Source organism: Opisthorchis viverrini, assembly GCF_000715545.1.
Source record: "Opisthorchis viverrini unplaced genomic scaffold opera_v5_16, whole genome shotgun sequence".
NCBI classification, from domain to species: Eukaryota; Metazoa; Platyhelminthes; class Trematoda; order Opisthorchiida; family Opisthorchiidae; genus Opisthorchis; species Opisthorchis viverrini.
Genome location: NW_008751672.1, coordinates 1,626,705 through 1,639,173, shown reverse-complemented (window position 1 = coordinate 1,639,173; position 12,469 = coordinate 1,626,705). Strand labels below are relative to the sequence as shown.

At 42.2% G+C, this 12,469-nt stretch overlaps 1 protein-coding gene across 1 annotated transcript in view; it reads left to right on the top strand.

The window, feature by feature from the left end:
- Window positions 1-4,026: 4,026 nt before the first annotated feature.
- T265_01492 (hypothetical protein) overlaps window positions 4,027-12,469 on the top strand; it is a gene marked incomplete at both ends in the record, with an annotated part of 92,581 nt that continues 84,138 nt past the window's right edge. Inside the window, one exon of the mRNA XM_009165533.1 lies at window positions 4,027-4,204. The remainder of the gene's footprint in view (window positions 4,205-12,469) is intronic.

The window sequence follows — 12,469 nt, the reverse complement described above, 5'->3', positions numbered from 1 at the left end:
CCTGGGTGTATGAAAGGTAGTAAAGAGTCATTGATACCGAACGAACTGAGACTCTTCTGTAGTGAGACAGTTTGTTAAAAACAATCAGTCACAAAGTAATTTTTCCCGGAGGCTAGCATTTGATGGAATGTAAAACATAGAAAGTTTGAAGCCGAACGAAAAAACAAACTGACGGCTCGATAACAGCAGTTCTGCACTGAAACGTCACTTTAAACTTACAAGATGACCAGCACGAAATTCGTCTCCTTGTTTTGTCCACCAATCAGAGCGATTCACGCCGTTATCCCATGATACAACCGCACTCGCACTTAAGATTATGTCTCGCCGCAATGTTACTCCCATTACGATTCGAAATAAACATTAAAGATAGCACAATATCAGTCAATTTGAGAGGCTTAATCCCACTCCAAAACAAGGAGCTTCCTAGCTTCAGTTAAAAACTGCCACATATTGCAACCGAGCTAGGTGTCCTACTTACGCGTAAGCTGCAGTCAGCAATAGCACCTCTTGACTGCCAAGTCAGGGCTTTATCCATTCGAAGCATTCCAGAAATAGTTGCACTCAACTCTATGTCACTATACCAAATCTGAAAAAGAAATCCTTCCTGAAACATTTGTCTCGTGTGTTGCTTTTAAAAAAAACAAGGTTTTCACCAGTACATCTAGATAAAAGCAAAATGAACTTCTGTCCAATGGTGGAAAATGCATCCACACCCGTGTACATATGAAAACAGCATTTCGTTGGTTGACGAAAGCCTGCACAACAACACGTGCCTTATTTATTTGAACGAAAAGCGAACGCTACTGAACGGCAACAGTGTGTAAATATCATTTGGAACCATAACAGTGTTGCAGTAATGCAAGAGATTCCCGAAAAGAAAATCCTGAATCTGCCAATGGTAACTCTGTTTGTGTGTGTGTAAATCTTGTTAAGCGATCCGAATAAATACTGGTTCATATGCATTTTTCATGGGATGGGACCTTTGAAGATGATTTTGAAGAAACTTAGCTTGACTTAGCTGATTGGTTCTCCTTCCGCCTTAAATCTCGATCAACCTCGGAACCTAGTCACTTGACCTGACGAACCTTTGGTGTCAAAGGCGAAACGTTGACCAGCAATAAATCTACCGATTGTCACCAAACTTTTTCGAAAAATTTGAAGATGAAATTTCTTCTAGGAGCTATCTGATGGTAGCTTGACGTACAAAATCTGGTACTTTTGACGAACTGATACATCTGCGGATGGTACTCTTTGTATGATTGAGTGTGTACTAGCTGTATGTAATAGTTGTTCTCACTGCCATCCTTGGTTCTGCAAGAGTTTGCTTCAAATCCAGTCACGCTGACATATTACATCAACCGTATTGTTACAACTGCCACAGAGCTGCGAGTAGAGTATCAGTGTCACCAGGTGAGAATGAGCTGACGGAGCCTGGTTTCAGAACTGGAGATTTTGTTAGTTCGACTTAATTGATTTCTTCCAGACAAGCGGAACATGGTAGCAGCAAAACTGTCTTCTTCCGAGGAATGACTGGGACACATCAGTGCCAAATTTGCTCACTCGAATCACCAAAATGTTGGCGGTGACCACTAGCACAATTTTCGGTACGTCAAAGTACTTTTAAAACCAAGAAGTCCAGGGTAGCTATGTAAAGCCCCATAGAGAATGAGACAGTTGTGATTCACACTATGTCTTCGGGCTGGCCGAACCTCTTGCAGCCAAATAAATTATAGGCATTGACTACGGGTTCCTCAAGAAAGCTACGGGTTAGATTTTTGGGGTGGAACAAATCTTATGTTCTTCCACTGTCTTGTGTGCTTGATCGTTGAATCAAAGAGACAAAGCGGATCATTTCAGTAAGATACATTCCTCAGTTTGAGGTGCCAGGAGGTAATACTTGTTAGCTAGTTTCCTTCATTTGTATGCTCCAAGATCTATTCCTATCCACAAGAGTGCGAACCGCCTGCTTGCAGCTCTATAAATTAACCAATGATTACTGGCCCTTACAAAGAAAGAAATACAAATTTTGCCGACAAGACAAAATAAACAATTAGACGTATGAGATCACCGGACAGAAGCTGATTCGGTGAGGTTTAACTGAAGCCGTCTCAGGTGAGGGTTGGGCTAGCCGATAATTGAGACTTTTGTCAACGGAGAACTTTATAAAATAAGCTAAGAACTTTATAATATCCGGGAACAAAAATGAAAATGGTGTGATGGAAATGTCAAACTTGATTTGTGGGTGTACACCAACTGAAAGGTTCTGCTTTTCAGGCGGCAAAATTGTTTTGATGAATTTATTTTCCACTTGTTTGCATGAAGGTTGGGTGACATTGGTTCCTGAGGGTCTAATCATACCTCCGTTCCTCTTAGGTTTTACATAGATGACCTCTCTACCATTCACCCAGCTAATCTCTTTAGATATGCTGATGACTTTGCTTTTTGGACCGTGATTCTCATCCATCTTGGACTTTAGCCAAGTTGGTCTGACTTCCTTCTGATTTCGAACGACCGTACAACGCATCTCCTAATGTGTAAGGATAACGTTATATTGTGTTCATAACATTTTTCTCTGGCTATTATTAGGAAAGACTCTGCAGAGCGTTACCAGCCATTACCAGCAAACTAAGCTGCGCTGGTCATTGCCGTCTTCCTGGATGGAGACCCCGAGACGGTCCACATCAATGGTTAGAGGCGTTGTCAGACATGGCTTAGTCGCGCCCTTAATGACGCTCGTGCATCCAAGCTATTGCCTTCAATGCATAGCTCCCTTCCCAATTCCCCCACTTGACAGCCCACTGACAGTGCTGAATTTATGCACCAATTTATCATCTCCCGCCTGCAATGCGCAGCTATCTACCTCCCCCCAAATCAACGATGGACGAAACTGCGGCAGCTGCAACCACTGTACGACCAGTACGCGGTTATTACAGCTGACAATGATGATGATGAGCAGGGCGTTACCGGCAACTACTCGTTTGTGGTCTCTGACCCCAACTGCCTCAACTACGTGAAAGTGAGTTTTTTGTTCACTTTAATGTAGGATGCACTCTCTGAAACAACCTCAAACCCGAGAACACTCTCAATTTAGTTGTCCTTATAGTTTTTTTTATGTAAGCTTGTGTACTCTGATATGTTCTTCGTGGTTATGTGTTGCTCCCGTGTCATTCCTCCTGCAATCTTAGAAGGAAAATTCGTCTACTCAAACGAGAACTAAAGCTCATTTTCTGACAGAGTCTGTGGTTACTTGCTGCTTCGTAAATGTGACGCTTCTCTGTTCACAATGTTGTTCATACATATTCAAGGACGCGTCTCAGTTTCTTCAATCAGATACCTGAACAGCGAGGTCCTGAGGCCTGGAAACGAGTCCCCAATCACTTCTATTCTGTTTTACTTTTGTTATCGTTCATATATTCTGATGAAATTTGGCTAGGCTTAGTGAAAAATTTCTCTCTCCTTCCGCGTCTGCGTATATGTTGAAGTCGGTTGCGGGGCTATAGTTGACAAGGAACTGATCGGAAGGCAGGCAATTGCTAACATCAGTAAATCGGAACCAGTGTTTACCCGTCCATCTTTCGTCTCTCTACCTTTTTGCAGCAATCAGAAAGAAAATTACCTTTAATCGGGGTTGCTGACGTTGACTTGCTGGCTATTACAACGATCTCGGCACAAAACAACGTACGATCATTAACCCACGTGATTTTTGGGAGTGATTCAACGGCGACAGCTGTTCTGTCTGGCTTACCATTGACGGCATCACCATTGATTGCAAACGCGACGACTGTCGATCGATTGGTCTGATTTAGTGACCTTTATTTTTGGCATATAGCACTGTATGTCTACGTCTTCCCTGTTCGGTTAACAAACACCTCTTCACAGTGTGTGCGTGCGACTACGTGTGCCTGAGCGATTGCCGTTCTGTGGGAGTGATGAATGCAGCCGACACAGACGATGATTCACGGATGCATTCGGTACACATCCCATGCGCCACCGGAGCAACACACAGTTTTAAGCCGAACTGGGAGCGTATTGCTGTCCGGTCTAATCAGCCAATCCGCTGACCTCCTTCGTCAGGCTTCCCAGTAGGGTTCAGGACAACGTGCCACAGGCACATGGAAACCTGACGCCTTAGGGACTGTGAACGCAGGGAAAATTTTCGAAGGAGACTGCGAGGATTTTCGCGGAACTAAATATAGTTTCATTGGTAGGTCATTAGCCTTTGCTGTTTTGATTGTTCCTGGAAAGCGACGGCAAAGGTCTGAGTGATTTCCTGGTTGCTGTTCAAAGTAATGCCTGTGTAGCCGCGTCAACTAGACGCCAAAATTTCTCGCACTTTAGTTCGTTAGATAAATAGTCTTCTTATTTTTTACATGGAATATTTTAGCAAGGAAGGTATTTCTTAAGAATTCGCGAGGAAATTCTGAGGGGCTTTTACTCTCCATCAAATAATTCAGAAAAAATATATGAGGTTAGCCAATGGATGTTTGCCGCCGATTGCCGAACAACAGGCTGCGTTTTGAGGGCAACGTGCTGAAGATCGCAAAGTAGGTCCATCTATGCTGATGAACTGAATCGTCAGACATAGTAATATCTCTGTCAGTTGACCTAAACTTCCTGGTATCATGACGAACATCAGTACTAAACTGGCCTTGGTATCTGGAGCTTTGCTCATATCAGATAAACGTTGGGGATAGATCACATCAAGGTAAAACTATCGTCTATTCAGCAGTATCTTTTAGCTCATTCACTCTGGTCCAATGCAGAGGTTTAGAAAGAAATCACCCATAAAATTGGCATATGCCTGCTAGCGCAATTACTAGTCTCATAACGTGCATAGAACCTTCAACACGAACTGTGATTTATACACATTCCATCCATGTTTGCCCATAAAACTCACTCATCATAAATCCAGGATTATATTACACATCTCAAAAACTTGTCACTGAATCCATTCTTCAGGGACCATGTGCACCACTCAACGTTCTAACTGAGTCTTGTGAATAGGCTTAGCAAAATGCTTCAGTGATATGTAAGGACGATAGTGCAATGCAGGTCTCCCGTTAAGATTCTTTTGCTACGAAACCAAACACCCGAAGGCACCGTGTAAAAGCGAACTACACAAGAGGACGGAAGCAACTGACTTTTCATTAATACGGGTTGCACGCCTCACCGTACGATTCATGTTACTCATTTTGTTCAGCAACATAGACCCAAACAGCGCAGTCGTACAGCCTAGACTGTAAGATGAAGCCACAAGCCACATTTATTACCTTCATCTTGATCACCGTTCACAGAAATGGTACGAGGACACGCAGTGCCGCAAGTTGGGTGATAAATGTCAATGTAAGAACTTCTTGGGTCAGCCGGCTTGATAATTATGGGCGCGAAATCCAACTTTGAACCCCCCAGACATGCGTATTGTGACAGAATGAAGTCGCTGTTTGTTGTGTATCGTAGTTGTGGCCTCTAATTAATGAATCAACAAAAAAGATTAATCAATGTGCGTATTTCCTGCGTCAGGAAGCACAAGTGCGTGTGCTACACAAAGTCAAAATAAGCCAAAATGACTCGTTCAAAGTCCCTATTGGTCCAGTAATGATTTAAATTGAAGATGGATGATGGAAATCAGAGCGTTCCTGGTTTGTGTATGCAACTTTAGGACATTTACGGAGACGAACAAACACGTTCTAGCATTCACTTAATTCTCTCTTATAAATGGATACGCCTTGTACTACCATAGAGAGTGGCGTGAATACATCGGTGTGCCAAAACGATCTAAAGCTGCCCAATAAATGACATCAAATGGAAAGCCTATGATGGGTTCTAACTACAAGCCAGATGGACATTGAAGTAACTAACGAACCTGATCAGATTCTAGCGAGTTATTCTCGGTACGCGGCGAGATGAACGCATTTGCCCTGTGAAAACACTTGTGTTTTATAGGGTTAGAATCAGGTTACTTATGTTTGGAAACATTTGTTGCGTAGCAAGAAATATGCCACACTCATTCAATCATTCTGCAAGCATGAGCAGAAAACACTATGCAGAGTAACTGACACTGAGTACCACTTGTTCGTTGATAGTATGTTCTGTAAGATTTGTAAATACAAGGAAGGAACATTGTTTAGCTGCTTCACTCCATTTGTGATTCATCATCTTCATCAGTGCCCACCCCATCACTCTTCGAACAGATCCGGTCCCAGGCCAGCAGTTGCAGACAAAACTGTTTGGCCACCAGCTGCTGAACGGCAGTGTAGGTAAATAAAATAGGTGTGAACGGATTAACAACCTTCTGTTCATGATTTGTCGCAGTAGCAATTTGGGCACTCAAATGGGGCAGGAAACTGAAAATTCTGAAAATGTAGGCCAAGATAAGAACACCCAGGGACATTGTGGTACTTGTATTTTCAGAAAAATCCAGATGCACAGCACCTTGCACACAAGAGGCATTGTCATTTAGAGCTGGAATACCGAAACATCTTCCCACAATAAGTAATACATCACTGATAGGGACTCGCATGTATTAACGAGGATATCTACGGTTAGACGAGAAACTTTCTTTAGAATAATGTGCCTATATCATGTTAACTAGTGACTAAAAAACCATGGAGTGCAAACGCATCCATGGAGCGACCCATTGTGTGATGGGACAGGTGTGGGAAATCAGAATAGTCGCAGTTAGAAAGATAGAATATTGGTCCACACACTTGTGATACGTAGTTCAACCATTGAGAAGACAAGGCTCTTCTCAATATCGTCGGTGTTTGAAAAATGCAGTGAACAAATTGAATGTGGTAGAGAATGTTTCAAACGAGGGGATATGAATGGCCAGTGAACTACTTTGATAAGCAGTTAGGAAATTAAATAAACTAGTGAAACTGAAAGACAAGTTTGCTTCGGAAGAATTCTACTACACAGATTCGAGCACTGGTGCATACTTGGTAGAACGTAGTATTTGAGGCTTTTTATGAAATTCAAAGTAGTTACGCAAATCGAGTTAACGCGGTGTATTGAGATAATACACTGCAGTTCTCCTTTGGCTAACCGACTGACTCAGTTGGGCTATTTGGTCCAACATTACAAAGCCTAGAGTGCCAGTGAACATGTGAAAAAATGGTGAATTAGGGGAGTTTACGATAGCCTGCGATCGGAGATTTTTGTGTGAACGTCTGTGCACTTGTGTAAGATGCTACTCTGAATGATAACTTTTTCTCAGGTCTACTGCGCACAATGTTGGTGTTATATAATGTAGTAGCTATTCCCATAATTTTTCATGACTTCATAGTGTATTACGGAGCTTAATGCAATGTTACCAGGTTGTAGGGTTGCACGATACGAGTACAGCATTTCGTCGGATTCTGGGAAAACGACCTCCAAAACTCTCAAAGTTCACAAAATGGCGTATATTTTCCTAGGGTTTATCAAATACAGAACAGATCCCCACAAGAGAATAATTTGGAGCGAACCAGTTATTGCTGATATCATATTTATGCCCGTTTGTACTACAGTGGTTACTTGAGTGCTGTTTCTTTCCGGCCCACCCTTACTCCTGTGTAGGTTGATGTAAACGTTTTTATTCGCTGGCGTATACAGCGATCTCCTCTAGATGGAATGCAACGTACACATTCAGCCACCTTTTTAATGACCTTATGACGATGAGGATGGTGTGATGATATGGAGGCCTACTGAAGAATGGAAGGAGGGCTACGGAAGGAACGCAGAAACGCGGAAATTAGACAGGAACTTTGGAATGGGCAAGAAGTAAAAATTGACAATCACGGGGAATCAACGGTTTTGGCAGAGCGAGTTGACAATTTCACTACGGCTCTTTGGTTCTGACAATCAGCTGCGCTGTCGGTCAAGTGATCAGGAGGTTGTGGTGTTTTGGAAAAAAATTAAGCAACGATGATAGTTCACATGAATTACCGATGTTAATTTCAAGATAAGCCAAGATATTGGGGTTCAGGCAAAGATACGCTGCCACTTAATTGACACTTACCTGCTAACTGATCTGATTGTTCCGTTTTGTGCACCGTTTATGGCTCGCAAAACTTGTATGGAGTTTAAATCGAGTTCATTAAACAAATGTTATCCTAAGCAACCCAGATGATTTGGTGCTTTGGCTACACATCTGTCATTTGCCTGGTTCATCGACACTGTGAAGAAACTAAAAGTGTGCCATACACATCAAACCTGTTGTTTAAAAGCAACTAATGGGAATGAAAAGCCTATTAGTGTTCTCTTTAAACCAGTTAACTTAATGACCTTAACTTTTGTGTGATCGTGTTACGTTAGTCGCTACTTTGATGCATGGCGAATGCACGCATCCCTGAGGTCTAATTCTTATCGATCATCGGGTATATGCACTGGATGGCAAGTCCACTTTGAATCAGATGTTAGACTTGTGGGAAGAAAGCTTTTGGGATGGGCTATAACCGTCATCCTCTGCTTCAAATGTTTGTCACACCATGTGAAAAATTGCTAGAGTACCTTGGATAATCATTCACTATATGAGCGAAAGATCCGATGTATAGAAAGACATGTTATGTGGAACGCGCTGTGCTTAAAAATGGCAGCAGACTGCAATCAAAACTAAAGATGCTTCCAACGGAAACCCGATCCGCACAACAAATGCTTACTATATGGTCCTTTCAGATACGATGCACTCACAGAAAAAGTGCAAATGTATTGTTCAGTACCTTGCATGGCTACGCGGTGTGTGAACCAGCACAAGACTACAGGTTGTCTGTTAATTACTGAGGACAAACTGGTTAGATGTCCAGAGCAGCTGTTGATCCGCACCAATCACATTTGCATGGTTCGCGAAAGCTTCTGGTCATTAGCCCCCTCTGGTTCACTTTGATTACCGCTTTTATTCCGGATTTTATTTTGCCGGATAATTATAGCTACGGCCGGTAGAGATGGAAATTTGATTACCTTTGGTTGTGTGGATAGTTAGTTCAGTTGACTGACCAAGTGGGTTTCATCCTCACGTGTACACATAACCCACAAGCACGACTCCTCTGCTTCCAAGGAGCACTTTGGGCTTCTTTGTTCAACAGTTGATCATACGTACTGACCCGGTAGCCCATTCTGCGTATTGGGTTGAGTGCAAGATAGTTTACCCACAGGTTGAGTAGGTTTTTCTTCAAGTTGTATATAATGGCTAATGCTATGGAGAGTCATGCCTCGATAAATTTTATCGCTTCTTCTTATGTATCTCAATATTTTCAAACCTGAAGAAGAAACCCTCCCGTCGTTAGCGTATGAAGGTCGGAGACAATGGACCGTATGTTTCTATGGCCAAATTTTTCGGCTGTTAGTGTAAGGGTTCTACCGGTGCGCTTTCGTTGCGGCCGATGCAGTGAGCATTTTTGATACTCTTTCGTGATCTTATCCTTCGGCCTAAAAAATAGTCTTTGCATGTTCACACTTGGTTGGTACGCTACCAAGGTTTTATACCGTTATAACAGCTTTGATTTAAGTTCATATATGCTATTGACGTATGTGTCTATCCTTCTGTAGCTTCAATCACTGAGGAGATGCTCTCTCATTCATGTCTGTCTGAAGATTTTTTGGTGCCTGTCATTGTGCAAAACTCGATACAGACGATCTTTTTATTTTCTACTCACCTTGACTGTGCTGCGGCAGGTTTCCAAGCTTTTGGCTGGAATGTGCAGATGACTATTTATGCAGTTCATTCGATACTAGTTAGGTAGCTGGTCCCGATGGGGATTCTTTACCACCTAATGTTTATATGATCGGATTTGAGTTGTTTGAAAATATCATTCTGCAAGTTAAGCCAGTTCATGCTGTGGAGCTGACAAGCACTGTACATGTGTTTCATCCTCGTTGGGAACCATCAAATATGTGCACCTCTCAAACCTGCTGCTCTCAGTGGTTAAATGTAATTAAATACCATTTAGGATATAGAAACACATCCTTCAGTCACGGGATCCACATCAAGTAGTCATCAGTTTTGACTGGCTCTTCGATAAATGAATTGTGCTGATCAGCCGCTGGAGGCCGGACTGTTAAGCGTTGAGACTAATAGACTGGAGGTTGCGGGTTCAAGAATCTCTGGAGCTTCGTGAGGTGCGCATTGCTCATATTTCTAAATAAGGATGAAACATCTGTAAATTGCTTCTCGGATTTTTAGCATATACGAAGAAATCCCTATTTCTTCCTATATGCACAAATTTAGTCTGAAAGGTTTCTACTTTGCCCAATGAATTCACAGCAAACAATGACGCTGTTCTGTCGTTTCTCAGAATGACGAGCTGTATTTCGCTGAGAAATTCTCCAGTATTGTTGTTACGGTGTTTGAAGCCAGAGATCAGATATTTCAACTTCTCCTACAGAGCGTTAGTTAACTTGCTGGATGGGATTATTGGAAGAGAAACGGTTGGCAGGATTCAAGTTCTGTTTTTTTCTACTTCATTAGTCCACAGAATTTTGTACAATTTGAATGTCATCCGCTTTTATTTCTCACTATTCTTGGTCAGTTGTCTAAATCGTCCTTGTGGTTTTCTAGGTGCCGTCGGGTCTCCAGTTTCTTACTGCGGTTCCGATAAGCTGCTTAGTATTTGGCCGTACCGGTGAGAGGTTGCTTGGCTTCCGCGTGTGTGTCAAGCACGACGGTCTTTCATTCTTTGTTTGCTGTCAGTATTACAGTATCTAAATCTGAAGTTTTTTGAGTGCATCTGGTTTTTGTTTGTAAACCTTCTATGCCATTTTATTCCACGTAATTAATGGTACAGTTGTCTGTCAAATTGGCTTTCGAGACTTCTCCGATAGAGTGTTTGCCTTCGATACGCGTTTTACTGTGACTGAATTGTCTGCGTGAGATGCATATGTAGCATTGAAATTGGGTTCTTCATCTCTGCACTGATGCTTACCTGGTCACTTCTCCTCATAAATCTGCTTAACTTTGTATGTGAGCCAACCTATGTTTGGCTCTCATGTCGTTCCCGCTGGATTCATTTAGCATACAATTTCTGATATTTTGGAGTGTCTGCGATCATGCGCTTATCATAGTATCGCGCTAAATGTAGACCCCCCTGACGAACTGAAGCAACCCTGTGGTTAATACTTCAGGTCAAATGTTCTTTTGCAAACGTCTGCTAAGAAAATGCGGTCGTTTTTGTGACAAAGCGCACTGATGGTTAAAAAAATTGATCGAAATGCTTTTTGTCATAGTTGAACAGCAGACCTGTTCGGGAAAGACCTAACCTTTCCAAGTAGTTAACGGTTGGCTCTAACGTTACTCGCGTTTGATGGATACCATTGTACTATCAAAGCGTGCAGATTCAAGATAGACTTATTAAGTGCTGGTTGGGTAACAGAATGATCTCAATCACTCAGTGTGGACCGTAAAACAGACGGTCTAAATCATTCAAATCAGTCGTTCGATGAGTCGGGCACACCAATCACATCGCTCAATTGTGACCGCGTCGACATGTTCAGACGTGAAAATTCAGCGGCGTCCAACGTACATTGGACATGCTCGCCTCGCATGCCAGATGTCCGGAGTTCAAATCCCGGCACAGTCATTGGATATGCCCTGCTGATGAGCTCTAATAAGAGCAAAACCCGAGTCCAGTGCTTCCCTTCGGTGTGGACTCATCGGAATAAGCACGCCAGAACAGGAACATGGCCGTTCAAACGAGAGTGGTGTGGCAATGAACAAATCCGAATGATTTCAAAAAACATCTTGGAATAAACTGAATAATATTTTGTAGCTCAAGGTAAAGTGAAACTGATGTTAATCTTTTTATACGCAAGGTACCAAATGCTCAAGGTACCGTTCATAGTCCCGTGTGAAATTCACTTTTTCCAGATGGATAATAGTTGATAGGCACAGTTCATTCTCACAAAAGTAATACTGACCAGAGCAAAGAACGACCGACTTCTTGAGAATACTGTTTAAAGTCATCTGTGCTACATAATCTGCTTAAAGAACGCGATGGGTGAGTTGTGACATTCATTCGAAAAGCAATCGGAACTGAGGTATCAGGGCATTTTGCAACCAACTGGTGAAAAATTGAAGATGACCGGATGATAAAAGTAAGATAGATCTATGTGAATTACGCGTATACTTGGCACCCGTAAATGTTTGCCAATAAGGCACAGATACCTCAAGTCGCTCTACATAAATAACCGAAAGTCTTAGAATAGAAGTGGTGTACCGACGCTCGTGTTTGTGCAGCCGTATCGTTAAGCGTTTGATTTAAGAAACTTCATCTGTCATGTGTCTTGCAAAATACTTGACTGGCAGTTTCACTTTGGGGAAACCCTCAAACTCTAGACGGCTGCTTGAGACAGTTTACTAGTCAGCCACTCGAAATACGGTAGTTTTATGTCTGTTAAAGGGAGAACTGAAGTACGTAATGGGTGAACTTTATTGTGATCATTCCATTCAGTAAAAAGGATAACAATGTCCACAAAGTCTTCCTCATTTATTTGCTGC